The 26174-nt window shown below is 43.1% G+C and overlaps 1 protein-coding gene across 5 annotated transcripts in view; it reads left to right on the forward strand.

Annotated features, from left to right (window-relative positions):
* Window positions 1-26174, forward strand: part of FGF13 (fibroblast growth factor 13) — a 347500-nt gene that overhangs the window by 112373 nt on the left and 208953 nt on the right. Inside the window, exon 1 of one of the 5 annotated variants that reach the window (XM_048863498.2) lies at window positions 10590-10740. The exons of the other annotated variants lie outside the window; for them this stretch is intronic. The gene's annotated coding sequence lies outside the window, so the exon portion shown is untranslated. Of the gene's footprint in view, window positions 1-10589; window positions 10741-26174 lie in introns of those variants that run through there. 5 annotated transcript variants of the gene reach the window in all.

Raw genomic sequence — 26174 nt, forward strand, 5'->3', positions numbered from 1 at the left:
CCTAGCTGGCTTATTTTGGTAGGACTGAGCCCTTACCAGGAAGTCAATGAATGTTACTTGAAAACACTCTAGACCCCAAACACATCTTTTTGTTTTCACTTGAAATAAGAAGCTATCGAGGGAAACTCAGTGTTGTCAGTCTCTAATTACAGTTCTTTGGTTACAAAGTGCTCTCCTGCTGCCATCAATGCCTTTGAATATGAACATCTGACTCTAGAAGCTACGCTTCCACCAGAGGGCACCCCGCGGCGCCTACCATCCCACATTCAGGCATGCAGGTAGTTATATGTGACTGCCTCGTGGGTAGTTTTTCACATAACTAGCAGCGAGGGTGCACCATTGTTTGTGTGAGTGTGTATTTTTGTGGACTGTTGGGGTGCACATGCAACAGGAGGGTCTGCCACTCTAAGGGCCAGCTAGCCCTGTTCAGTTATCAGACCCAGCTGGCAAGGGGTCAGGCGATGCTTATAAAGGGCCGAGAGCGCAGCTGGAGGAGATATGCAGGAGAGAGGTTGGTTACTGTGTCCGGCCCCACTGCTAGATCAGAGAGAGAGAGAAGATCCAGAGTTATAGGCGTCTGGGCCCACATTGGTCAGGGGAATAGCTTTGTTTTGTGTTCCTTTGTGAGCTTTTTGTTTGAAGTAATAAACTGTGTGCTGAGGGGAAGGGCCTGAAAGAGACCTGGTGCTTAATCCTTCCTGGGCTGGGGAAACAGAGCAGCAGCCCTACAGTGTACTGCTTGTATCCTCCTTTGAAAATCTGTCGCAAGGATTATCAGCAGCGGACCTCCTTCCACACTACATACCTGTTCATGTGGCTGTGTTCCGATTGCAGTGCAGACCACCAGTCTCCTGAATAAAAGAGAAAGGAGATTGCTTTTTAAGGACCTGATCCTGCATCCTTATAATCCATGAGAGCCCTGCCATAGGCTTCCATGAGCTTAAGAACAGCGTCTAATTGTGATATCCAGTTTAAGGATATGATAGCAATGAAATGACACGTTGAAAGAGAAAAGGAGTACTTGTCTTTTTGCGCATACAGACTAACACGGCTGCTACTCTGAAACCTGACATTGAAAGAGGTAATTTGATTTGAGGTGCCAAAATGAAAACCTTAAGTTGCTTTCCAACAACAACAACAAAATGCAAGTCCTGCAAGCTCAGATTGTTTTTCATTTGATTTTTAGTATTGAAAGTTATGGGACTGTAAAAGACACCAACTGCTTTGCTTGCATTCTTGGAAGTAATTACATGTCACATGCTGTACTGCTATAAAATGGATCTGTGTAAAAAATGCAAGGTACAAAATTACCAGGTGTGATGCAAAAGTTTTATTGCTAAATATATGGAAAACCTGTTTTTACAAACAATTCACTGTCCTAGACTAACAAAACAAGAAGTAATTTCTGAGCTTGACACAGATATTTTACTTTTGTGGCTGTGCCGTGAGCACTGATGGATACGTGGCTCTTTTTTTAAAAGACCCCAAATTTTATTTTTAACACTATAACCACTTTTTTATATGTACTACCGCAGACATTAGGTTTTGGTTAAGGTGAGTGCATTGTGGGCCACATATTCTGCTTGCCTGACTCACACAAGTAGTCCCACTGATTTCAGTAGGACTCATGTGAGTAAGTAGAGTAGTATTTGGATTTTATGCGGAGATAATTACAGTGCAACATATTGCATTAATTGCTAGAATGCAGACCGAAATTTAAATAAAACAAAAATCTTCAGTCATATTTGAAATTCAGCAGTTCAATTAGAAAAACTTTGAAGAGCAACATGAAACCAGGATGTTCATATACAAACTATACTTTTATTTATGAGAATCTAATTTCCATGGCGGCTGATAGATCTATCCTTTTTGAATGGTTGCAACAGTATGACTAGGGCCCTACCAAATTCACGGTCCATTTTGGTCAATTTCACAGTCATAGGATTTTTACATTTCATTATTTCAGCTATTTAAATCTGAAATTTCACAGTGTTGGAATTGTCAGGGTCCTGATCCAAAAAGGAGTTGCGGGGGGGTGATCGCAAGGTTATTGTAGGGGCGGTTGCAGTACACCCTTCCTTCGGCGCTGCTGCTGGCTGCGGCGCTGCCTTCAGAGCTGGGCAGCTGGCGAGTGGCGGCTGCTGGTCAGGAGCCCAGCTCTGAAGGCAGAGCCCACACTACAAGAAGGATGTGGATAAATTGGAGAGAGTCCAGCGAAGGGCAACAAAAATGATTAGGGGTCTAGAACACATGACTTATGAGGAGAGGCTGAGGGAGCTGGGATTGTTTAGCCTGCAGAAGAGAAGAATGAGGGGGGATTTGATAGCTGCTTTCAACTACCTGAAAGGGGGTTCCAAAGAGGATGGCTCTAGACTGTTCTCAATGGTAGCAGATGACAGAACGAGGAGTAATGGTCTCAAGTTGCAGGGGGGGAGGTTTAGATTGGATATTAGGAAAAACTTTTTCACTAGGAGGGTGGTGAAACACTGGAATGCGTTACATAGGGAGGTGGTAGAATCTCCTTCCTTAGAGGTTTTTAAGGTCAGGCTTGACAAAGCCCTGGCTGGGATGATTTAACTGGGAATTGGTCCTGCTTCGAGCAGGGGGTTGGACTAGATGACCTTCTGGGGTCCCTTCCAACCCTGATATTCTATGATTCTGAAGGCAGCTCTGTCACCACCAGCAGCACAGAAGTAAGGATGGCAGGCATTGTCACCCTTATTTCTGCAGAGCTGGGCCCTCAGTCAGCAGCCGACACTCTCTGGCTGCCTAGCTGAACGCAGCGGTGCAGAAGTAAGGGTCACATGGTATAGTATAGTATTGCCACCCTTACTTCTGGTGGGATGCTGCCTTCAGAGCTGGGCGCCCGGTTAACAGCCGCCTCCCTCCGGCCGCCTAGCTCTGAAGGCAGCGCAGAAGTAAGGGTGGCAATACTGTGACTCCCCTAAAATAACCTTGCAACCCCCCTGCAACTTCCTTTTGTGCCAGGACCCCCAATTTGAGAAACTCTGGTCTCCCCCACTAAATCTTTATAGTATAGGGCAGGGTGGGCAAACTATGGCCCGGGGGCTTTATGGCCTCCAGACGTTTTAATCCAGCCCTTGAGCTCCTGCCGAGCAGCGGGATCCCGGGCTTGCCCCACTCTGCCACTCCAGCTGGGGAGCAGAGTCAGGGGTTTGCCCCACTCTGCACAGCTCCTGGTAGCAGCAGCCTGTCCTCCCTCCAGCTCCTACATGTAGGGGAAGCCAGGAGGCTCTGCATGCTGCCCCCCGCCCCAAGCGCTGCCTCTGCAGCTCCTATTAGCCGTGAACTGTGGCCAATGGGAGCTGCAGGGGCGGTGCCCGCGGACAGGGCAGCATGCAGAGTCGCCTAGCTGTGTCTCCGTGTAGCAGCTGGAGGGGGGACATGCCGCTGCTTCCGGGAACTGCTTGAGGTAAGCGCCTCCCGGAGCCTGCACCTCTGACCCTTTCCTGAACCCCAATCCCCTTCCCCAGCCCTGATCTTCCTCCCGCCCTCCGAACCCCTCCATCCCAGCCCGGAGCACCCTCCTGCACCCCCAACCCCTCATCCCTAGCCCCAGCTCAGAACCCTCTCTCACATCCTGAAATCCTCATTTCTGGCCCCACTCCAGAGCCCGCACCCCCAGCCAGAGTCCTCACCCCCTCCTGCACCCCAGCCCCCAATTTTGTGAGCATTCATGGCCTGCCATACAATTTCCATATCCAGATGTGGCCCTCAGGCCAAAAAGTTTGCCCACTCCTGGTATAGAGTAAAAGCACACAAAAGACCAGATTTCACAGGGGGACACCAGATTTCACGGTCTGTGATGTGTTTTTCATGGCCGTGAATTTGGTAGGGCCTTAAATATGACAAACAACCTATTCAACTACAGTTTGAATGCCTTACATTTCCCTTGGCCAAATACCATATTCTACCATCAGTTTGTAAGCAGAAGTACTCATTGATTTTAATGAGGAGTTCTGCCTAAAAGCTGCTGGCATGATATGGCCATCGGCTTGGAGTCCTTCTTTTTATTTGTTTTAGGATCAATAATAGGGTGACTGTCTCGAAGACCCTGAATTAGCATTCAGGGTTCCTCTGAGCCATCTTGATCTCAAGTGCTTGACTCCTGCGAGAAGATGAAAGGTAATTTCTGCTGATTCAGAGTGGATGGTGCATGTTGTTAACTCCAATCAGGATATAAAAGGGGTCGCTGTGAGACAAAGAAAAGCAGGAGATGGGCCAGAAGCAGGCCTGCTGGGAAAGCCTAGGAACAACCCAACTGGGGGGATAGAGCTTCAACTGAGGGTTATGTTTTGTTGTTCATGTCGTCAATAAATCCAGACTGAAGGCAGGGTGCAGGTTTGGACTATAAACTGTTCTGTTCAGAGCAGGAATCTTACCTAGGCCATGTCTACGCTACAGCTGTGCCCCTGTAGCACTGGACTGTAGATGCTTCCTACATTGACAGAGTTTTTGTGCCAATGCAGGTAATCCACCTCTCCAACAGGCACTAGCTAAGTCAGTGGAAGAACTCTTCCATCAGCCGTGCCATGGCTACATCAGGGTTTGGATCAACCTCAGTACGGCGATGATCAGGGTGTGAAATTTTTCACAGCCCTGAGGAACCTTGCTAGGTTGATCTAATTTTTAAGTGTAGACCAGGCCCTACTTACACCCACCTGTTGTGTGGGTGACCTGAGATGTCTTTTTCACATGCCAGGCTGCCCTAACCACCAGTGATCACAGAATTTCCCAGTGGAAGAAGGACCTAGAGTAGGTCTGGATAACGTGAGAGCATCTGAGTGCTGTCAAGGAGCTATGAGCCACCCCTGTTTGCACTCATAAAGTGCATTATACAGTGTTGCCATTTAGGTTTTGTGAAAACACAGTTTTGCTGTGAAGCAATTGAACTTGTTTGAAGATAGTGAAGCCGAAGAAGGGGTCGAGTGAGAACCTGCAGCAAAGCATGGAAATGACTACATTGAACAGCTTCCCCATATTCTTGTCTTGCTCTTGACTTCAGTCAGGCTGTCCATGTGAGTATAAGCACTCACCAATGTAAGGGATACATTATCTAGTCCTATAAATTTTGAGAAACAATGTAAATTTGTTCTTTCTATCTATGCAAACAATACGGACAGTCCCATACTAGTGTATATTACAGTAAAAATATATATTACACTTGTTCTGTAATAGGAATCAGATGTAAGCATCACACTATTCTCTTGACCCTACAACTTAACCATGGTTGTTTTATTAGATTTTAAAACTGCATAACACCAGAGGTGTGCCCATCCTAAGCTCTACATACCCTAACATAATTTGGGTTCACAAAAAAAATATACAAGATAAAATACCTATATCCCAGCAGCAAAATAAACCCACACAGCAAACAACTTTCAGCTCACTCTCTCCAGAGGCCAAAGCCCACTGAAGTCCAAGAAAAGACTCCAGCTGACTTCAGTGGACTTTGGAGGTCTGAGAGAAAAGATGGACTTTATTTTTTCCTGCTCTTAATAGTCCAAATGTCCTGCCCTGCTCTTGAGGTTTTAGCATCTTGGTCCAAGTTTTCCTCTTGTCTTCTGAGACTCCTTTTGTCTTTGGAGTACCTGAAAGAAAACGCTGAGAAACAGGAAATGATGGACTAGCATTATGAAGCTGAAATAATGTTGATAGGAAAATGTGTTGCCTACTGAACAGGAAAGCTGCAGTGTAGCATCCAGAGCAACTACCAGTGTCCTGTGTGTGGAAGAAAGGAACGGCTGTGAAGACCTTTAGTACCTGCTGTGGGTCTGGTTTAACATAAGTAACGTGCCTCATTTCTTAGTGGGCATTATTGGGAAGGTGAATGGAAGGTTAAGTTGTGAATAGGGGCTTGACAAACGGTATGCTGGGCTCCGGATAGCTGTGGTTGCTAAGATAAGCAGCAACACCCTGATGCAATGGACAGCGAACAAGATAAACCTGGAATGTAAAAATCTGGCTCCATGTGAAAGCACCGGGACAGAGCATGCTGTACAAGGACTGGTTCCTCGCAAAGTCACCAAGCCAATCAAAAAATGCGTGGTGCAATGTAAAGTGGAAAGGTATATAAAGGAAGCGGTTTTCGATGTAATTTTGGGTGTGCTGTGGTTCGTGCTATACACAGCACCTACGCTTGAGTCTGATCAGCTCAGTGTCGTTTTGCTGTATGCCAAATAAAGGAACCTGAGTGATGAAATCCAGAGTCGAGCTGAATGTTGTGTGACCCGGAGAACTGAATGAAGTGTTCTCCCAGGACTCAACGGGGCGCTCTGGATAAGCCGAGTAGCAAAGGTCTTGGAGGGAATCCCAATACTTGTTTTTAAATTATGAAGAATTACAGTTTTTTAGCTGGACAAGTTACTAAAGAAACCTTGGGTTTTAGAAGATGTAGGAAGTCCCTACAAATAGCCCAAATATTTCGTGTTCTACTATTGCAGTATTCAAATTAAAATGTGCAACACTGGTTGCATTACAAGAACACAGAGAATGTTTTATTTGCATTTGTCTTTTTCTCAAATGTACTTTTTTTAGCAGAAAATATTCACTATTTTAACTGTTATCTATCATTTTCCATGTAGTTAATTAATTCATTCATTAATAAAGCTGAATTTATATACAGTGATGATAGCTTGCAGGCTTTCTTAATTGCCTTTCATTTTCACTGCAAGATAAAGGCTAATGTTTTTCTTATGTTGCCATAGCTAAATCCTCTCTCACCAATATATTCCTGTATGTAAATCACCTGGCTAATTTTATCTTGCAGTCATTAGAGGAAAATAAGCTCCAGAACCCTTTCTTTCATAGGAACCATGTAGTCTGAAATATTTCAAACAGGCAAATGGCTTAGAGTATTTCAAATACGTCCTTTCTTGTTTATTTAAAACACTAATTTCTACTGGAAATTGTCTCCTCGCTATTTTATTTTTCAAAGTCTCCATATCTACTAGAATTATACAAATTCACGTGGTAGCCTCAAAGTACAGGAGATTTTTTTTAAAGACACAGTACAGATCCATCATCCAGTACCCACGGGTTGGTGGGATAGGTCTGGGTAATGCGGTTGCTATGGATGCCGTTGGTGCTCTGGCTCCTATGGGTTGGGAGGAGCATTCCATTGCTCTTGATCCCTGCAAGACCCACTGCACAGGGCCTGTTGACCCCGGCTTTGCACAAGGGCCCAGGATTTAGTCCAGAGTCCATTAATGTCATTTTCCTGCAGCAATTGCAGTATTGAATAAGAATGTAAACACCCATGTTTGTAAGCTGGGTAAAACTCCCCCATGTTGACGTGTTTCCGTTGTTCATTGCGGTCCGCTTCTTGGGCCCGGATTCTGTGCCATGAAGCAGCCACTTTACATCGGCAGTGCAGAGGAAAGGGTCCCTAAAGCCAGTTTAGGGGAGGGTCCTCCATTGATACAGAACGGGCATACCAGCTCCTACACCACTGCTTCCTTGTTGCCAGGGATGTAGCCAAAGCAAAGGAGGCTTGTCTGTGGCTTCATTAGGCCTGACAGATCCCTGGATGCCACATCAGGTGGCATAACTTAGAGCTTTCTTGAAAGGGCCTGCAAGCTATCATCGGCATTTGTCTTTAAATCTCAAAATCGTGTTAGATTTCATCTGCTGCCTTAGTACAAGGAAAGCGCCCTCCAAACATTTCCTCTGGTGCTGGCTGCTGGAGAGATCAGGAGTCCCAGGGGCTCAAGAAGGGATTTTCCACTGAGATGAATGGGAAGCTATTGGAACACAGTCGCTTTGGTCCCAGTGAGATCTCACTTTGCTTAGTAACTGGTGCTATCGCACCATGGATGAGAAAGTTAAATGTTGCTTCATTGAGCTTGCCTGAGGGTTTCCCTCTTATTTAGCTTTCTAAAACAGTAAGTGATACAGGGATTCAAAGTACTGTTTCTTCATATTTTCAGAGATATTTAAAAATCTGTCTCTCACCAAGGTGATCCTTTTTTAAATACCCCCTTGAGCTTGTTCTAAATAAGGATACAATGGTAGCTACTCTCCCACACAATCCAATTTAAACCAAAATTTGGGGGGTTCAGCATTTACTTGGTATTGACTGTGTGCCAAACATACAGGAATTAACGGTGTTGCTGCTCTTTCATTAAATATGACAAAGAACTCAATTTATTGTTAAGCTGGTGTGGGAATTTCCTAGGGTTAGGCTTTAGAAAGTATAGAAGCAAGGATTCTTATCACTTGAAAATGAAGTCATTCAAATCCAAGAGTTACAGTTTTGATGTCTATCACTGTTTGGGAGAGCTCCACTTCAGATTAACTACAGAGTATTTGGAATATTATATGCCAGAAAAGAAAGAGAATGTGCACTGAATTCCTCTCTCCATCAGTGTTATGCCCCTCTCTGGATATCTGAAAGAAATGTCTAAATATCTACTTAGTGTGTGAGGGGGCAAAGGATGTGAATGGAATCCTTGTTAACAAAACACAATACATTATACAATGCGCATTTCCTACAGCTGAGTCCTGAGGGCAGCTGTTGTGGTGTGTGTTGTGTTCAGGAGGTGGATCTGGTTGATTTGTGATCACTGAAGAAGCAATTTATAGAGACCCTGTAAATGCAGTTTCATGTCCCTAGTGGGGCATATGGCTATGGTATAATACAGCACAGTTCCATGGATGGAACACTGGACTGGGAGTCAAGCTCCTGGGTTCTGTTGCCAGCTCTGGCACTGAACTGCTGTGTGACCTTGGGAAAATCCCTTCACTTCATTGTGCCCCTGTGTCCTCATCTATACAATGATGACAGTTTCCTTTTGTTGATCTTTTAAGGAAATGTGGCTGAAAAGAGCTCTATCCAAGCAGCCAAGTATTATTTGTTGAAACCTAGCCATCAGCCATAAGTGTCAAGTGGTTGCCCTTAAAACTTGTCACATTTTCCTCAGATAAATAGATATTTACTTCAGTATTTACTGTATTCACAATACTCTGGGGGATTATGACAAATACAGAAGTAATTTTCTGGAAGTCAGTGGTTCCCAAACTGTGGTCCATGCTCTGCAGAGCATTTGGTGGTGGCCAACAGAGAGCTAGCTGCTCATGTGGTGTGGTCTCCTAGTTTCCAGCTGCTAAATCGCCATGATAGAAGCTAAATCTACATGAAATACTCTCCAAATGTTACTGTTTGAGGTAAGCAATTAACGTAGTTGCCACATTGAGGCTGTCTGCATCACCTTCCCTCCAGTTCACAAAGGCATGGACCACATTCTTCTCATTGGGATACAGTTAAGATGTGATCTAAGGCAACTGGCACATTTCAGAGGGTAAAAAACGTATATGCTTTTCTGCACATGGTAGCAAAGAATTCTGGGGTGAAGAGATTACTAAAAGAGGAATTGCTAACCAGTATAAATCTTAGCACTTTTCCTTTGTTAATGTTCAGTGTCTCAACATTGACGTGATTGCTCTTTGGAGCCGACTGAGATGTATGGCAAGTCAATGGACTATGATAGCCAAGAAAAAAGCCAAAGACATTCTGTTAGAAGCCAAATATTGTGATTGCATTCTGAGTTTTCCTGAATTGGCCTGCTTGTGACTTTAGCATTGTTGTAGGAAAAACAGTCTTCAGGCGAGCTCATTTGTGGCTCTCACCAGCAGGCAACAGAAATGGGACACCTATGCTGAGACTTGAATGCAGCACAGTAAAGTTGAGGAGTGGGGGAAAGGGAATGTATTTTAATGTTTTATCAGTGGTAAATGAATGGTCTCTTGCTGTCACCCTGCCTTCAGTTTTGACTCCAGAGGGATTCCTGTGCCCTGTTTGGAGTGGGACGATGGTTTGTATTTCTGTTGTTTTCTGGTGCTGGTGCATGTCACAGTGATAACTGATCTATTTCCAGTTGGGCACTTGAAAAAGCCTTAATTAAATTTGTATTTAAGAAGAAAACGTGAGCTGTATGACTTGGTCATGCTAAGCTATGTGCAAATATATTTTCTCCTGAGCAGTTAGAAAATAGCAGACACTATAGTGGTTAGAAATCCAATGATTTTTATCATGGCAAAGGAATGCTGAGCGCTTTTCATTCAGTGAATTTGCTTGTAACCTATGTTAATCATATGAGGAAAAATTGTGATGTAGTTTAAAATATTATGAATACCCTGCAGTGTAAGCTTTACACTGACTACAGAAGCACGCTAGGTGGAAAATGTGCTAATTCTAAAAATGCCAGGGTCTGGAAATGTAGCAAACGTTTGCCTGCAGTTTATTAAAATTCCTATTCATTTCTCTCTTTCTAAGTACGCTGTTGCTAAATTAGCGGCTGTACTGTTATTGAGAAGCTAGTTGTCACAACATTATTTCTTTGAACACAACCAAAATGCAAATATTAATTTTGTCGTCTCAAAAGTGCTTTTCCATTTACCCTCTGCAAAATATTTTTCTTCCTGTAAGCCTCCCAGATAGGATGGTAAGCTGTGGAAATCTTCACTGGCAGAGCAATAATGCGCACAAGCCACCTGGCTCAAGGCCATTGGATAGCAAAGTCTGCTATCACTACTTTCTCAGTCCCAGTGTTAGAATGCACTTTGTCGCTGTCGAGAAATCTGACTTATCAACAGCTGCAGTGAAACTGGTAGTTGCTGCTGTACCCGCTACTTAGTGACTACGGGCATGGCAAGTCTTCCCTTGCTTTTAATAGACCTCCTGCCTTGGAAGCGCTGATTCTGCAAGTGGTGTTGGGGCAGGTAAGGAGCTTACTACGCTAATAAAAATCTGGGTGCAAGAGTAGTTATGCAGTAACTGTGTCTAACTAGAAGGGGTTGTTTTGAAGCTGCAGACCTTTCTGGTGTATGACAAGTGCTGAATACAATACTGAGTATTTCATGAGTCTGCAAAAGAAGAGGGAATTAAATTAGAATTTTTGATAAAACATGTCTAGGCAATTAACTACTGTTACGGTACTGGGGGAATGTTTGGGGGGGAGAAAACATCTGGAGAAACAAAAGCCACACTGTCATTATTTTGAGTGGTTTCAGAATAGCAGCCGTGTTCATCTGTATTTGCAAAAAGAAAAGGAGGACTTGTGGCACCTTAGAGACTAACCAATTTATTTGAGCATAAGCTTTCGTAAACATTGTACACTGAGTTTCCCAGATAATTTACTTTTCTGTAATGGATTGCTTTACAGCTTGGGAGGGGGAATCTGATAGAAAGAATCCTAAAAATTATCCATGGTGAAAATGGAAGAGCAAATCTGCAAGACAAACTTTCATAGTTCTAGCGGTGTGTGTGTCAAATGGACTTCATTATATGATCAGTGATAATTTTGAGCCCATACGGTTGGCTTTAGTAGTCATAAGAACCCTCTTTAACTAGTGATTGACAAGTATTGAAATGGTCGAGCCATTTCCGTACCCAGGGATCACGCAGTAGCCTGACTGGGTCCAGAAGCTAATCTCAGATGCGCCGCATATGGAACCGGATGCCTCTAAAACCCGCTTCTGGGCTTTCATAATACAGAGTGAAACTGATTTTTTTCAAGATACCTGTTGACCAGGACCATGCAGCAGGAAATTAGAATCTAATCCTGGATCACCATCAACAGTCAATTTGGGGGGGGGGGGCATTGGGGGATGTCCTTCATTTAGGGGCGAGAACCTTGTAATTTTTCAAAAGTGTCGATCCACCTTTATACCACTTACCAGTCACATGGGGAGCATGCATGGTCCGTGCACGTCATGTGATTTATGAAAGCCCCCTGTGCAGCATGACTGAGAAGGGTCTGCAGGGTCATGATTAGTTTTCACATGTACCAAACCACAAAAGCATTCATAAGCTTTACAGAGAGCCCCCACGGACCTCTACCTTTTAACGACTGGAGCCTTTGATAGGGATCACTGCATGTCGATACTCTGCATGGATAATAAAAATCATGTTGCATTTTTAGGCATAGGGATTTTCTCTTGGGTGGTTAGCTCCCCCTCCCAGCTCTGTTGTGCAGGGCAGTTGTGTGCTAGTTTAGGGGTTCACAACCTTTTTCTTTCTAAGGCCCCCCCCCAACAGACTATAAAAAGTCAAGGCCCAGCTGTGCCACAATAACTGGTTTTCTGCATATAAAAGCCAGGGCCGGCGATAGGAGGTAGCAAGCAGCGCAGTTGCCTGGGGCCCCATGCCACAGGGGTTCCCATGAAGCTACATTGCTCAGGGTTTGGTTCCAGCCCCGGGTGGTGGGGCTCAGGGCCCTGGGCTTCAGCGCCATGCAGTGGGGCTTTGGCTTTCTACCCTGGGCCCCAGCGAGTCTAATGGTGGCCTTGCTTGGCAGCCTCCCTGAAACCTGCTCGCGGCCCCCCCAGGGGGCCCTGGGCCCCTGGTTAAGAACCACTGTGCTAGTTTATAGCCATGTGCTCATCCTAGAGATGGCTGGCTTCCAGTTGTGTAGCGTCTGATCCTCCTGCCATTGAAATTGATAGCAAAACTTCATTGATTTAAATGGATGGGGGGGGGGGGAGGGATTGCTCAGTGGTTTGAGCATTGGCCTGCTAAACCCAGGGTTGTGAGTTCAATCCTTGAGGGGGCCATTTCGGGATCTGGGGCAAAAATTGGGGATTGGTCCTGCTTTGAGCAGGAGGTTGGACTAGATGAGGTCCCTTCCAACCCTGATATTCTATGATTCATTGATGGCAAAGGAAAGGCTAATACTTCATTTAGCTTTTTGGAATGAAAGGCAGTATGCATTGTGGTTATTTTATTTTTATGCACACTTTTATTCTCTTTGCTGTGAATGAACAGCTGCTGCATATCATGTCAGTAACCAGGTTTTCCTTCACTGGAAGGCAGTTACTTAAATTCGCTCCTGTACAGTTCATGTGCTGATTTCTCCCATCAGAAGTGAATCTGAGATTTCTGTATAATGCAGGCCTCTCATTCTTTGTAACACTTCTAATGAGCGAGCCAGTGTTTGATTATCAACATCATTTTCTGTCCCATCAGTTTTAGTAATGAATACATGCCAAAAAGCTTAAGCCCACTCACTGCATGAAAGCCAGAGACCGCTTACTGCTGGACCACCAAAGCATCACCGCAGCCTTAGCAACCATCACTCAGACTTCCATCACCTTTTTAATTAGACTTGAAAACCTGTGAATTAAATATGTGTATTAATAATTTGTTAGTGCTAAATAAATAATTATGATGGGGGATGGGGGCAATAGCCAAGATGTAACCATTCTGGATTTTTTTAATTGTTCTGAACTGTGCTTGTCTGTCTGTATTATTTTTTGAATGTTTATCAGACTCTTATCTTGACTGCTGGACACTGCATGATACCTGACAAGCTTTTCATTTGGTGTATTAAATAAGAGGAGGAAAGATTAATGTAGAATGAGAGAATTGTAGATGCAATGTTGATTAAAGAGTTGTTAGATTTCACTTGCAGACAGCCTGAATAAAATGCTATTTGTAGAGTGGAGATTAATGAGGAAGAAAAAGAGCTTGTGGGAGGATGGAATATAATCTGCTGGTAAGGTCATGGTTTTTCATATCTTTGATCCTTCAGGACTCATAAGGTGAAGCTTGCAAGTTTCCTGAGCATCTTTGGGTCGTGACTGGACATGTTCAACTCCCGCTGACTTGGTGGGAGTGAATGGGCGCTGAGAGCACTTGGCACCTTGCTGGGTTGGATCCTGTGTCTGTAACAAGCTGTCGAAGTTATACGCAGACAAGGGAGCATGGTTTTCTTGCCAGACAGACAGGCTGAGGGGAAATCTGCATGATGATCTACTCCACAATAACTAACTTAGCTGGCTAATAGGCGGCCCGCTGGTCTGCAGATGCCGAGTAATTTAGTAATTGCTGTGCTTTCGCTCTCTATGTTAAATCCCAGATGCAATCTCCAATGCTCATAACTCGTTGGGGTGTTGGGGAACTGTGTGGATCAAGGGGTCTTGCTATCCTGCCACCCTCCTGCTAGAGTGTACATGCCTTCTGAGCCCCAAGTTGCCAAAGCGGAGAGTGTGCACAGCAGAGCTGTAGAGACGGGAATGGCCAACTGACATCATGTTGTGAGGTCTGTGTCTGTTGGGCTGTGATGACGCACCATCCCTATGCAACGGTAGGATGCTGCTCTACAATTATTTTGTGATCTAGAGCTCTTCCCAGCCCTGCTGGTGAAGTGCATCTCCAGGTCTCTGAAGCTGAGGACCACTGCCTGCCTTCTACCATGGTCTGTGTAGATTAACAGCTTCCGTGCAACTTTTTTTTTAACTCCATTCTGATCCATAAATACAATAATTCTGAAGTATTCTTTCAAGAGTACATGAGCCTCGGGAGACGGGGGCCTATTTAAGCAAAAATCTGATTGTACAGGACTAAATAAACCATTAAAAGTATCCGTTTATGCTGCATCAGACTTTACAGAAGCTAGATTTAGACTGACATCCTCTTAAAGGAATATCTGGGAGAGGAATGTACTTGTTAAATTCCTAAAAATCTTGTGCATAGAGGGACAAAGTTAACCTATTGCAAGGATGATAGGTTCGGGGAGGGGGGTTGGGTTTTTTTTTATCATTTTAAAGATATTACATAATTCAGCCATGCCCCCAGTTTTCAATAATTCCTTGTGAAATTACTTCCTCTAAGAGGAATATCTGAACGCCAGTTTAGGAGAAGATATTGGCTGAAAGAACTGGTGGCTGAAAGAAGTGTCTGTTTAAAGAAGTTTAGACTATGTTCATTCAATTATTTAAACAAAACCTCTGAACTTCACTTGTTCAGGTTTCCATTCTGGGGATTGGTCATGTCATTCAGAGCCTTTCACCTCTGTGACGACTGCCATTGAAATCCAACCCAGGTCAGTACTGACCAACATCCATTATCATCTGACCTCTATGTGGCTTTAATGATCATTGGTCTGTTGCCAGCTTATACCAGACAATTGTCTCCATCTTTGCTACCTCTGTCAATTATATGAGAAGAAGCCAAACTGAATAGGCCTGGAGATCAGTCTGCCTTTTCACTCCGAGATGTTGCTCCTCTGTAACAAGGTTAAAGCACATTGTTGGGGCAATGTGTGAACTGCCGCTAACTCTGCTGTGAGTGTTCTGTTGAAGAGATGTCTCCTCCCAGTTCAGTCATTTTGGCTGCTTTTTCGAGCTCTACATTGACTTAATTTCTCTGGTGCATATATTTATTTTCCCCTCCTCTTTTTTCCCTTCTCTAATGCGCAGCCTTCTACCCAAATTGCAGTGTAAACTTTCACAACCGGAGATCCTGGAAACTATGATGTGACAGCCAAGTGGTTAATTATAAATGAAAGAAAAACCTCTGTTCAAGTGATTCAGATTTGTCCGATAGCCTGTACGATCATGCTTCAGTTAACTCTGTCACAATGTATTTTCCTTGGTTTGCAGCATCCGCAATGTTCTGCTCTTGTTCATTGTTCTTGACACAAAATTTTTGTTGTAAAGCTTTGAAGTGGTCAGAAAGGATAAAGAGGAGGAAACGGTCCCTTAATCTTAATGGTGGTGGTTGGGTCAGATCCACATGTACTAATTGATGGAGAACATCAGCTGGAAAAAGAAAACTGATTACAGAGGCCATCTGATCACTAAACAGCATATAATTGTGTTGAATGCTGTGCCCTCTAACTCGAGACCAGAAGTTCAATAGTTTGAGGACAGGGAACACACATGCAAGGAAAACAGATGCTATCTTTGGATTGAGAGCATAGATGTAAGTGGTACAGCAGTACATATTGTGACTGAATTGGTTTGTTAAACATGTAGTAATTGCTATCTCAGAAAAGACCAGTGGGCCAGCTAGTCCAGTAGCCTGTCTCTGATACCGGCCAGTAACATCTGTTTCAGAGGAATGTGCAGAAAAGCCACTTTCGGGCAGTTACACAAGGTGGAGCTGGGTGGGAAATGATTTTTCTGTGCTGCAACATTTTTTGAGATTTGAAAAATTTTCCAGTTGGGACAAAACCAAGATTTGCCTGCATTTTCCATGGCTGGGGGTACAGACCCTCCCCAGAATGGCCAATAAGCATGGCGTTCACAGTTCAAGTCTCTGCTTTTCCTGGTTCAGAGCAGCAGTTTGAACCTGGGTCTCCCACTTCCCAGGGTGAGTGCCCTAGCAGCTGGGCTTTTGGCTAATCTGGGGAGGTTCTGTCTTTTTGTCCAGAAATTCCATCCTGGCCCTGAGGAACTCTCCCAAGGTTTGTCAAAATGGACCCTTTCCTGTGATGAGATTCTGTCTTCGCACATTGGCATTTTCTGACACCCCCCCCAAAAAAAAAAGTTGAGAAAAATTCGTGACCAGCTCTAAAATTAACCTGCCCATAGCAAAATTTTCCTCCTAACTTCTGCTGGTTAGTGGTTGGCTTATATCCAGAAGCACAGGGGTTTACAAACATTCCAAACTTTTTTTTTAATTTGATCCTTTATAGGGTAACTGGATGCTCTCATCATTCATATAAATGAGCAATCCTAAACTCTTGACCTCACTGCTACAGTATTTTATTTATGAATATTGGGCTGTAGTTACACTGCATTCAGCTCTGATATACTCTATGCCTAATCTCTCTGTTTCCCAGACCTGCAAAACTTTACTCCCTTGAGTAATCCCCTTGTTCATGCTGGCATTCCTGTGGACTTCAGCTGGAGTTCTTTCCTGAGTAGTGTGCAGGCTAGGCCCTCTGACCCTATTTTGTCACTGTCCATTTTAATGGCTTATTGGGGGGAAAATAAGACTAGTTTTTAAGTTTTATGTGACTACGTTCGAGATGAAATCCTCTATAGATTTATAATGATATGTAAGAGATTGCAGGGTTTGCTCGTATTGATAGCTTCTTCCCACAGGAACTGTATGTTGTACACAATGCATCTGATTTTCCATTGGTCTGATGCAGACCTACCCGAAATGAATGTTTTGTCTTCACTATATTACTTCATTTGTTACCTGTCATAGAAGTGGAGGCAAGAAGGTCAGTGTCTGTATTGAAGATGGAGAGGACTGGTCCATTTTGATGAGACTGAATGTTTTTATGTCTATGAACTAAACTCTGGAAGAAATTGCTGTCCGACATCCTATGAAACTGCCATCTGAAGACCCATTCTGAATAATGGGGGCCAAACACTGTGGCACATCAATTGTTGTCGTCTGGAGAAACTTAGAGGAAAGTTAAGGCCAGTAAGCTATTCACTCCATCCTTTCATGTAGCGTGAACTCATGGCCATCCCTTACAAGAACCGTTACACAAAAAGTAGAAATGTTTGCTTCTCTGGCTGATCTCTGTCTTTCTCTGGCTTTATTTCCCTTTCCACTACACTCCTTCTAGTGGAAGAGCCCCTGGAAAGCATTGATTTTTTTTTTGCAATGCCACTAAAACTATTTAGGATTGAGTTATTCATAACAGTTCGTTGGCTTTGCTGTCTATGCTACAGTGTGAGCAACTTACGTAAAGTGTAGGTATGGTGAGAGAGGTTACTAAGTAAAAAGTTATCATCTTATACAGCAGATGGGCCCTTTTAAGGCATAGAGGGCAGTATGAAGCTGTGGATAGAGAGAAGTATGGAGCTGCACCACCTGCAGGGGAAACTTGAGGAAGGATTATGCCTCTTCTCAGTGTACTCGGATCATGCTCCCTGCCTGCCTTCCCCACCGTCCCCTGTTCCTTTTGGTGTGGTGTACTTCTTGGTTCCTTTCCCCCTCCAAAATGTTCCTGCACAAGGGACAGTCTCAATTTGGCCATGTTGTTTCAGAAACAGGTCTGGTGTCTTTATTGACTCAAATTACGTTAGCTTCTGTCAGCTGTGTGGGCTCTGCAATGGTACAGAAGGGCAAACTGGATTCTCTTCTGGCTTATGCACCTTCCACTGGGGTATTAATCAAGTTCCGTTGTAGATTCTTTCAGATTCCAGGATGAGTCTGCTGGCAATCAGTGGCAAGATTCCACTGCTGGCAATCAAAAAAGGCTTGTTCCTTATCTGTACACTGAGTAGATTTGACAAAACCATTGATATCTGGTTCTCCACTATGTCAGTTCTAGAGTTATTTTTACCACACTGACAGAAGCCTTAATTGTACCATATATTTCTGAATACCTGCAAATCCAGATCTACTCATACTATACTTAGCTACTCTTGCTGGGAGAACATAAGTACATGTGAATAATGTTGCTGTACCCCACCATTATTTAACTTTTGTGTTGGCCTGAAGATCGCTCACCACTACCTCTATGGCTATACTCTAGTGTGATCTTATCTCTACATATGGTTGCCCAAGTTTAAAACAGTGTGTGCAAAATCTACTAGGTAGAGCCTGTGGGTATTAAAATGCCTCTTGCAACTTGATGGAACTGAAATATAAAGCAGAGGCCCTCGATCTGTGGGTCTGAGACAAAGAATGGAATCTCAGGAGCCAAAGGCAGCATGTAGAAAACACAATCTCTTTTCCTTTTTTACCCATTACAGCCAAGTTCAAAAGCCCCCACTGATCACATCTCGTTTAATGGTATTGAGCAGTTCCCTAGCACTTTCCATCTCAAAGTGTCCTACAAGTACACATGAGCTAACCCTGACAACATCCCAGTGGGACAGGGAAGTATTATCATCCTCACTTTATAGAAGCTGAAGCTCGGAGTGGTTAATGGATTTGTAGAAAGTCATGTAAGAAGTGGGTGTTAGAGCCAAGTATAGAACCCTCGCTTCTTGCAAGCTTCTTCTCCACTGCCCCATCAGCATGATGCAACACTGCTCTGGAGAAAACAAATAAAGGGGCGTGAGGGAACACATTAATTCATGGTCTGTGGTGATGGTAGTAGGATGAACAGCACCCACTCCCAATTCATGGCCCATAGCTCTCCAAAGGACTATCAGATGTTAACTATAGTACTGAGATAAGTAGGATTTTACTTGTAGTAAACTATGTATGTAATGGAAAATGCACTCATTGTCTTACTAGGGCGTATTCCGGATAGGCCGCCTCTGAAGTGCTCCTATTCCATGGAATGCTGACTCTCCCAAGAATGCTGTCAGCACACAGGATTTGCAGTGATGGTTAACAGTTAAAAAAGTGACATTCTTTAGAGGTGAAAGGCTCTGTACACTGTGACTGTTCCCTGAGCTCTCCAATTTCCACTCAGTAAACCTTTGCAGGGTTGTTGAAGTTAATTCTGAAGTTAATGGTTAATTCTGACAAGTTTGCCGGTTGCTCTCTCTGATCACATTCAGACCAGTATCTGACATGGTTTTAGCATCCTGTCATTGTCTTGTTTTATTCTTGTACTTCCCCCATGTGAATTTTCCTGTGACACTGTGCCTAGAAGGAAGTCAGGACCCATAAAGCAAGATGCTCCGCAGGACAGTGGTCTGCACTGGTAATTCTGTTTCCAGTTTTTTACTGGTGTTTCTCCCCCCGGCCCCGATCATTCAGCTGCATCAGACACTATAAACTATGCCTAATGAATGAGAGTCAAAAAAAAAGAGGACAAATAGTGAAGTAAGAAGCATCCTCTCTTGGTTTTCCTTCTACTTCTCTGGTCATTCTGTCAGTGTCTTCGTCCCACTCCCATTTGCCTTAGTGTCCCATAAAGCTCTAAACTTCACTGCCACCTCTCTCTCTCTTTCTGCCCTTGCTGTGGGTGATCTTCTCTGCTCACTGTAGCTTCCCCTACCATCTCTACACCAATGACTCAAATGTACTTCCCCACTCCTGGCCTTTCTCTTTCCTGCCAATCTCAGCTTGTCTCATTGATAGCTCCTCACGCATGTCTCGCCATCAGTTTTAAATGAGCATGGCCTACACTGAACATCGTGGGCTCAGCGCTGTCCTGTGATAATTCCCTTTTGTGCTGCTCCACATACATATGCAGTTAAATTCAGTCTGGCCATATGTGGTAGAGCACACTAGCAAAGCAACAAACATGCCTGTACTAGTGTTGGGCTGTACAGTGGAGGATTGCTGCCATCATCTTTGCTCCCCCTGAAAACCTGGAAAGACGCTAGACTATGGGTTCTCCTCAGCTGGCCGTGTTAATACACTTATGCTCCCATAGCATTGAATGACTTTCATGCAAGCCCCCTGTGGAGATTACGCCTACTTTACTTGGAATTCACAGGATTGCTCCTAGCCAAAAAAATACGAGCATATTCCTTTTGCAGTATAGCAAATGGGACTGCTTGGGGCAGGTAGGGAACGTTGTTTCTTAGCATCTGCTAAAATTTGGTCCATACAGGGAAGTGTGTGATATGTCTTCTACATTTTTCAATATTCTACAGATGACACTAATCTCTCTAGTGTAATGCCACAGCATTTGCTAAAAACACGCCGCAGCATTCTCTGATTCCTGCGACAGAAATGAGAACGGAAGTATTACGGAATTCCAGGGGACCCTATTATGTTCTGCAGCAGGTTTTTTTATTTTTTTTTATTGCTACTTAAATTGTAATTGGATGCACTTTTTTCCCTCCCGGGCACGCTTGTTGTTCTTTTTACTGAAGGTGAGCTTGCAAATATCTAATGTCTTGAAGGAATTCAACTGTTTGCTGTGTGCCAGATGTCTTGTTTGCAGCCATATTGGGGCTTAACACGTGGCTGACATTGCATGACTGAAGGTCCCAGCCAGCTGACCTTTAGTCAGCGTTCTATAAATAAATCCTTTCCAATGCTGGCTCTTTCAGCAGCAGGTGGGACTATGCAATGGGTCTTCATTACCTCTTGGCACTTTCTCAGTGAAGCATGAAAAGAACTAGAAATGATTTCAAAATCTATTCTTTAATAATGTTCTCTACTTGTTAGTGAAAATGGTTTCCAAAGCCTGCATTTTGCCCTGAAACTTTTTTGTAATGAACAAAATATTTAAATACAAAAAATGGTTTAATGCATTATACTATTTCAAAAAAGGCAATACTATGACTTAACAACAGAGACACTCTTTAGTACTGGTCAGCCTGAACTTCAAATGTATTGGTTCTGATGGTACATGATTTTTTGGAAATTTTATCTTGAATATAACAACAAATTGGAGCCATGTTACAAATCCAGCCTGTCTGCTTTTTACACAGTACAAGTCAATGAGGCAAAGTATGAAGCAAATAGTAAAAATATAAATATCATTAGAATAAGTATGTCTTAACAAATGCATGCAATTATATTATGTACTGTGTAAATTTCAGATCTTCAGAAAACAGGTTAGTCTGCATAAATATTTTCTCAATATCTAATTTGTTTAGATAGGAGAAAAACTTTATATTTAGAAGGAGAAAAAAAGCTAAGTGATGGAACAGGGTAAAACGGGCTAGACACTCAAATAACAGAAATATAGTACAGTAGGAGGCTCTGTAGGAACTTGGTTAATCTAAAGTAGATCTCATTCAGATTGCATTTTACATTAGCAAGCTCATCCATTTAACTGCAACGGGGGAGGGGTGTGTGAATTTTAATGCATTGATGTAAATGGTGCATTTTCAGATGGACAAATTCTTCTTTTCATAACCATCAATTGTCATCTAAGCAGTAGGGATGGGCTGGATCAGAAATACTTTGTTCACCTAGTTCAGCAAAACATTTAAGCACATGAGGAATGGATGATCTGTTGGAATGCTAGCACTTCAAAGCTAAGTCTTGCTTGGGTGCTTCTCAGATGGGTTCTATAGAAGGTGTTTCTTTCTAGATTGTATGCTTGTGTGGCAAGGTATGTCTCTTTGTATTTAGCAAGACCCTGGCTGCTGGGCAAAATCCAGGAGGGGCTGTTAATGAGGCAAACACAGATTGCTTTTTGGACACTGTCAAGGTTCCTCCCCCACTCTGAACACTAGGGTACAGATGTGGGGACCTGCATGAAAAAGCTCCTAAGCTTATCTTTACCAGCTTAGGTCAAAACTTCCTCAAGGTACAAAATATTCCACCCGTTGTCCTTGGACTGGCCGCTACCACCACCAAACTAATACTGGTTACTGGGGAAGAGCTGTTTGGACGCGTCTTTCCCCCCAAAATACTTCCCAAAACCCTGCACCCCACTTCCTGGACAAGGTTTGGTAAAAAGCCTCACCAATTTGCCTAGGTGACTACAGACCCAGACCCTTGGATCTTAAGAACATGAACAATCCTCCCAACACTTGCACCCCCCCTTTCCTGGGAAATGTTGGATAAAAAGCCTCACCAATTTGCATAGGTGACCACAGACCCAAACCCTTGGATCTGAGAACAATGAAAAAGCATTCAGTTTTCTTACAAGAAGACTTTTAATAAAAATAGAAGTAAATAGAAATAAAGAAATCTCCCCTGTAAAATCAGGATGGTAGATATCTTACAGGGTAATTAGATTCAAAAACATAGAGAACCCCTCTAGGCAAAACCTTAAGTTACAAAAAAGATTCACAGACAGAAATAGTTATTCTATTCAGCACAATTCTTTTCTCAGCCATTTAAAGAAATCATAATCTAACACGTACCTAGCTAGATTACTTACTAAAAGTTCTAAGACTCCATTCCTGGTCTATCCCCGGCAGAAACCAGCATATAGACAGACACACAGACCCTTTGTTTCTCTCCCTCCTCCCAGCTTTTGAAAGTACCTTGTCTCCTCATTGGTCATTTTGGTCAGGTGCCAGCAAGGTTACCTTTAGCTTCTTAACCCTTTACAGGTGAGAGGAGCTTTCCCCTGGCCAGGAGGGATTTCAAAGGGGTTTACTCTTCCCTTTATATTTATGACAGACACTGTCATAAATATAAAGAGAAGAATTAACACCTTTCTATAAACAGTGCTATAAAATCCCTCCTGGCCAGAGGCAAAACCCTTTCACCTGTAAAAGGTTAAGAAGCTAAGATAACCTTCCTGGCACCTGACCAAAATGACCAAAGAGGAGACAAGATATTTTCAAAGGTGGAGGGGGGGGGCGGAGAAACAAAGGGTCAGTCTGTCTGTGATGCTTTTGCCAGGAACAGATCAGGAATGAAGCTCAGAACTCCTGTAAAAAGTTAGTAAGTAATCTAGCTAGAAATGCGTTACATTTCCTTTTGTTTAATGGCTGGTAAAATAGGCTGTGCTGAACAGAATGTATATTCCTGTTTTTGTGTCTTTTTGTAACTTAAGGTTTTGCCTAGAGTGATTCTCTATGTTTTGAATCGGATTACCCTGTAAGGTATTTACCATCCTGAATTTACAGAGGTGTTTCTTTTACCTTTTCTTTTCTTTTAAGAACCTGATAGTTCTTAAGATCCAAGGGTTTGGGTCTGTGTTCACCTGTACCAATTGGTGAGGATTTTTATCAAGCCTTCCCCGGGAAAGGGGGTGTAGGGCTTGGGGGGAATATTTTGGGGGAAGACATCTCCAAGTGGGCTCTTTCCCTGTTCTTTGTTTAACACGCTTCGTGGTGGCAGCATAGGGTTCAAGGACAAGGCAAAGTTTGTACCTTGAGGAAGTTTTTAACCTAAGCTGGTAAGAATAAGCTTAGGGGGTCTTTCATGCAGGTCCCCACATCTGTACCCTAGAGTTCAGTGTGGGGAAGGAACCTTGACAGACACTAATGATAAATATTAGCAAAGACTAATATTAACAAACACAAATACAATAAAACATAAAAAAGCTATTGCTCTGGGCAGGATTTTTACTCATTTTTTTTCTTTCAATTTGTTTCAATGAACTAGTTCCGTTTCAATGGCTTGGTCCGCTGTAAGATAGCGGTAGAGTTATGGTAAATGTGTTGTGTTATACTGTAAAATGCAGTTACCAGGACACCATGGCATCCTGGGATGCCATCAGGATTGATAGGACCAATATTTGAACCCACTCTAGAAACACTGGGGCAAATTCTCCTCTCACACCAATTCCACTCGTTTGGTCTTCTAATGTGTGTCCGTACAGCACCCAGGATGCTGGAGCTGTGAGTCTGTTCAGGGCCGCGGATTGCTACTGCCATACAAATAATGAATAACAACAACAACCAGTCCATATAAATGAACTCTCCTCACCCCAAAAAATCTATCCAACTCATCTGAAACAAGGACTACAAGCCGTGTGAAGTTTAACTTCTTAGCGAAGTGACCCACTTAGTACAAACTCAGGGGGCTAGACTTCCATAGTCACCAATATCTGGCCTTTTCACTCTACTTGTCTCTAAGAGCAGGATTTCAGGATTCCTGAACTCTATTTGACTTCTTGAGGATCAGTGTGAATCAAAGAGCCCGAATTATTTGACTAATCATTGTAAGCAATGAATTACAATATATTTAGTTTGCTAGAAGTGTAGGTCTGTATACCTGTGCTTAGAAGCAAGCAGATGTTTTCAAACTGACATGACCCGTCTTACCAAGCATAATAAGATACAATCAAGGGGTTTTACAGGGGATTTTTCATGGTATTGTCTATTGTGGTGCACATTACCTTATTGATCTAATTAACAAAACAGAGCTGGATGCTTCACATCGTTACAGCATTGGTACCTGCTTACTGAATTAATTGCAGCTAACAAAAGCAGGGCAAAGGTAACGCTGAAGGAGAGTACATGCACAGGCTGTCTAACCAAGTTTGTTTCTATGTCCAGCAACGTCCCGCTTGGATTTTAATTGTATACATTTTCTACCAAGTTTAAAGTCTGTCTCTTTTTGTAATATCATGCAGGTATTATAGCAGTGTGAGGTATGCTAGACAGGTGCAGCACATAAACTGGTCTGACGTATTCATTATCACCTCTTCCACTATACTTGTAGCTACAGCCTGGGGTGAATTATTTAACAAGTCTGAGCTGGTAGACTTTGTGTACTGCGGGCGCTTCAAGTTTATGATGGAAAACCTGTGCTTCCCACTTCAAAGAGAGCATTAAAAGAACATTTTCAAAACTCTTTTTTATAAGTAGCTGGTGACAGTTTCTTCAATGTATTTTCATCTCTGCTTTGTTGAGCTGCTGCTGGAAGGATTCGGCCAATGCTTTGATGGCATGTTGTGTTCCAGGCTGATTTGAATTTGTATAAACTTGCCTCCCTGAGTGAATGTTGACCAAAAAACAAATTAAAAAAATCAGACCCTTAAAATAAATTGTGGTTGCTAGAAGAGCTTTAGTAAATAGAAGTAAATTTAATAAGTCACAGTTATGAGCAAAGACATGGATAACTTCCAGCTAGAAAAACTGCTTTGGCACAGAGGATGTAAAGAGCAGAATCAATCGCCAGGAAAAAACGAAACATTTCAGTGCATGGTGAAGGAAGCTTTTACATCCACGCACATCGAAAGTGCTTGTTGCCCTAGTGAATTGGTGACACAACTTAAACATTTACGGTAAGAATGTAGGAATCATCGTATTGGACCAGAACGATTGTTCTCATCATGCAAAATATTCTGTCAGTGACCATAACCGACACCCAATGCTAATAAGAGTTAAACTCTCATGCTGGACAGTTAGGCAATCCCATGCCTATTGGTGGAGTTAATTTCTAACCCCAAGCAGTTATTGGTTGGGTGACTGTATGTACTAAACCATGAAACTTGATATCTTATATGAATTTTTATTCTAGTTAGAGTAATTGAGGGTTACAGTCTTATTATTCATATAAGGAATTTTTTTAAATTCAGCTATACTGTTTCCCTCAATAATATCTTGTCGTGCAAAGAAAAATGTTTACTTTTACCAGTTTTGACTTAGATGTTTGTTTGTTTGTTTTTTAATTTCATTGGGTGTCACCTTTGAATTGGCAGGGGGAAAAAATCTGAAAGAAAGGATGATTGACGTAGAAAGAATTGCTCCAAAACATTCCAGCAACTCAAAATGGAGAAAATGACTGATAAGATGTGGGGTGACTCCATCTTCACAATGGAGCCAGAAGGCCAGGCCTAGAGGCCCTCTGTGTCCCCACAGGGGAGATGGTAGAGCTGCATTAACTCTGGCTCACTGCCTGGGTGAACATGGAACGCTGAAAATTGGGAGCTATAACGAGGCAGCGTCTTCTGATGAGCTTTCCAGCTTGCAACTTGCCACAGCAGAGGAAGCTTGCTTGGGGACTGCAGACTTCTGCGGCCAGCAAGATTTTATTTTGTTGGTGTGCATTTAGGGCCAGTGAATTGTCCTGGCTCGAAGGCTGAAATCCTTTGTTTAATCCCCGGAACAGGCAGAAGCAGAGAAGTTTCCCTGTACTACCTCCTCAGGGTGCCTGGACCTTGACTGGGATAGACCACTTCTGGTGGTGA

The sequence above is a fragment of the Caretta caretta genome, chromosome 9 (genome assembly GCF_965140235.1).
Source record: "Caretta caretta isolate rCarCar2 chromosome 9, rCarCar1.hap1, whole genome shotgun sequence".
Taxonomy (NCBI): Eukaryota; Metazoa; Chordata; order Testudines; family Cheloniidae; genus Caretta; species Caretta caretta.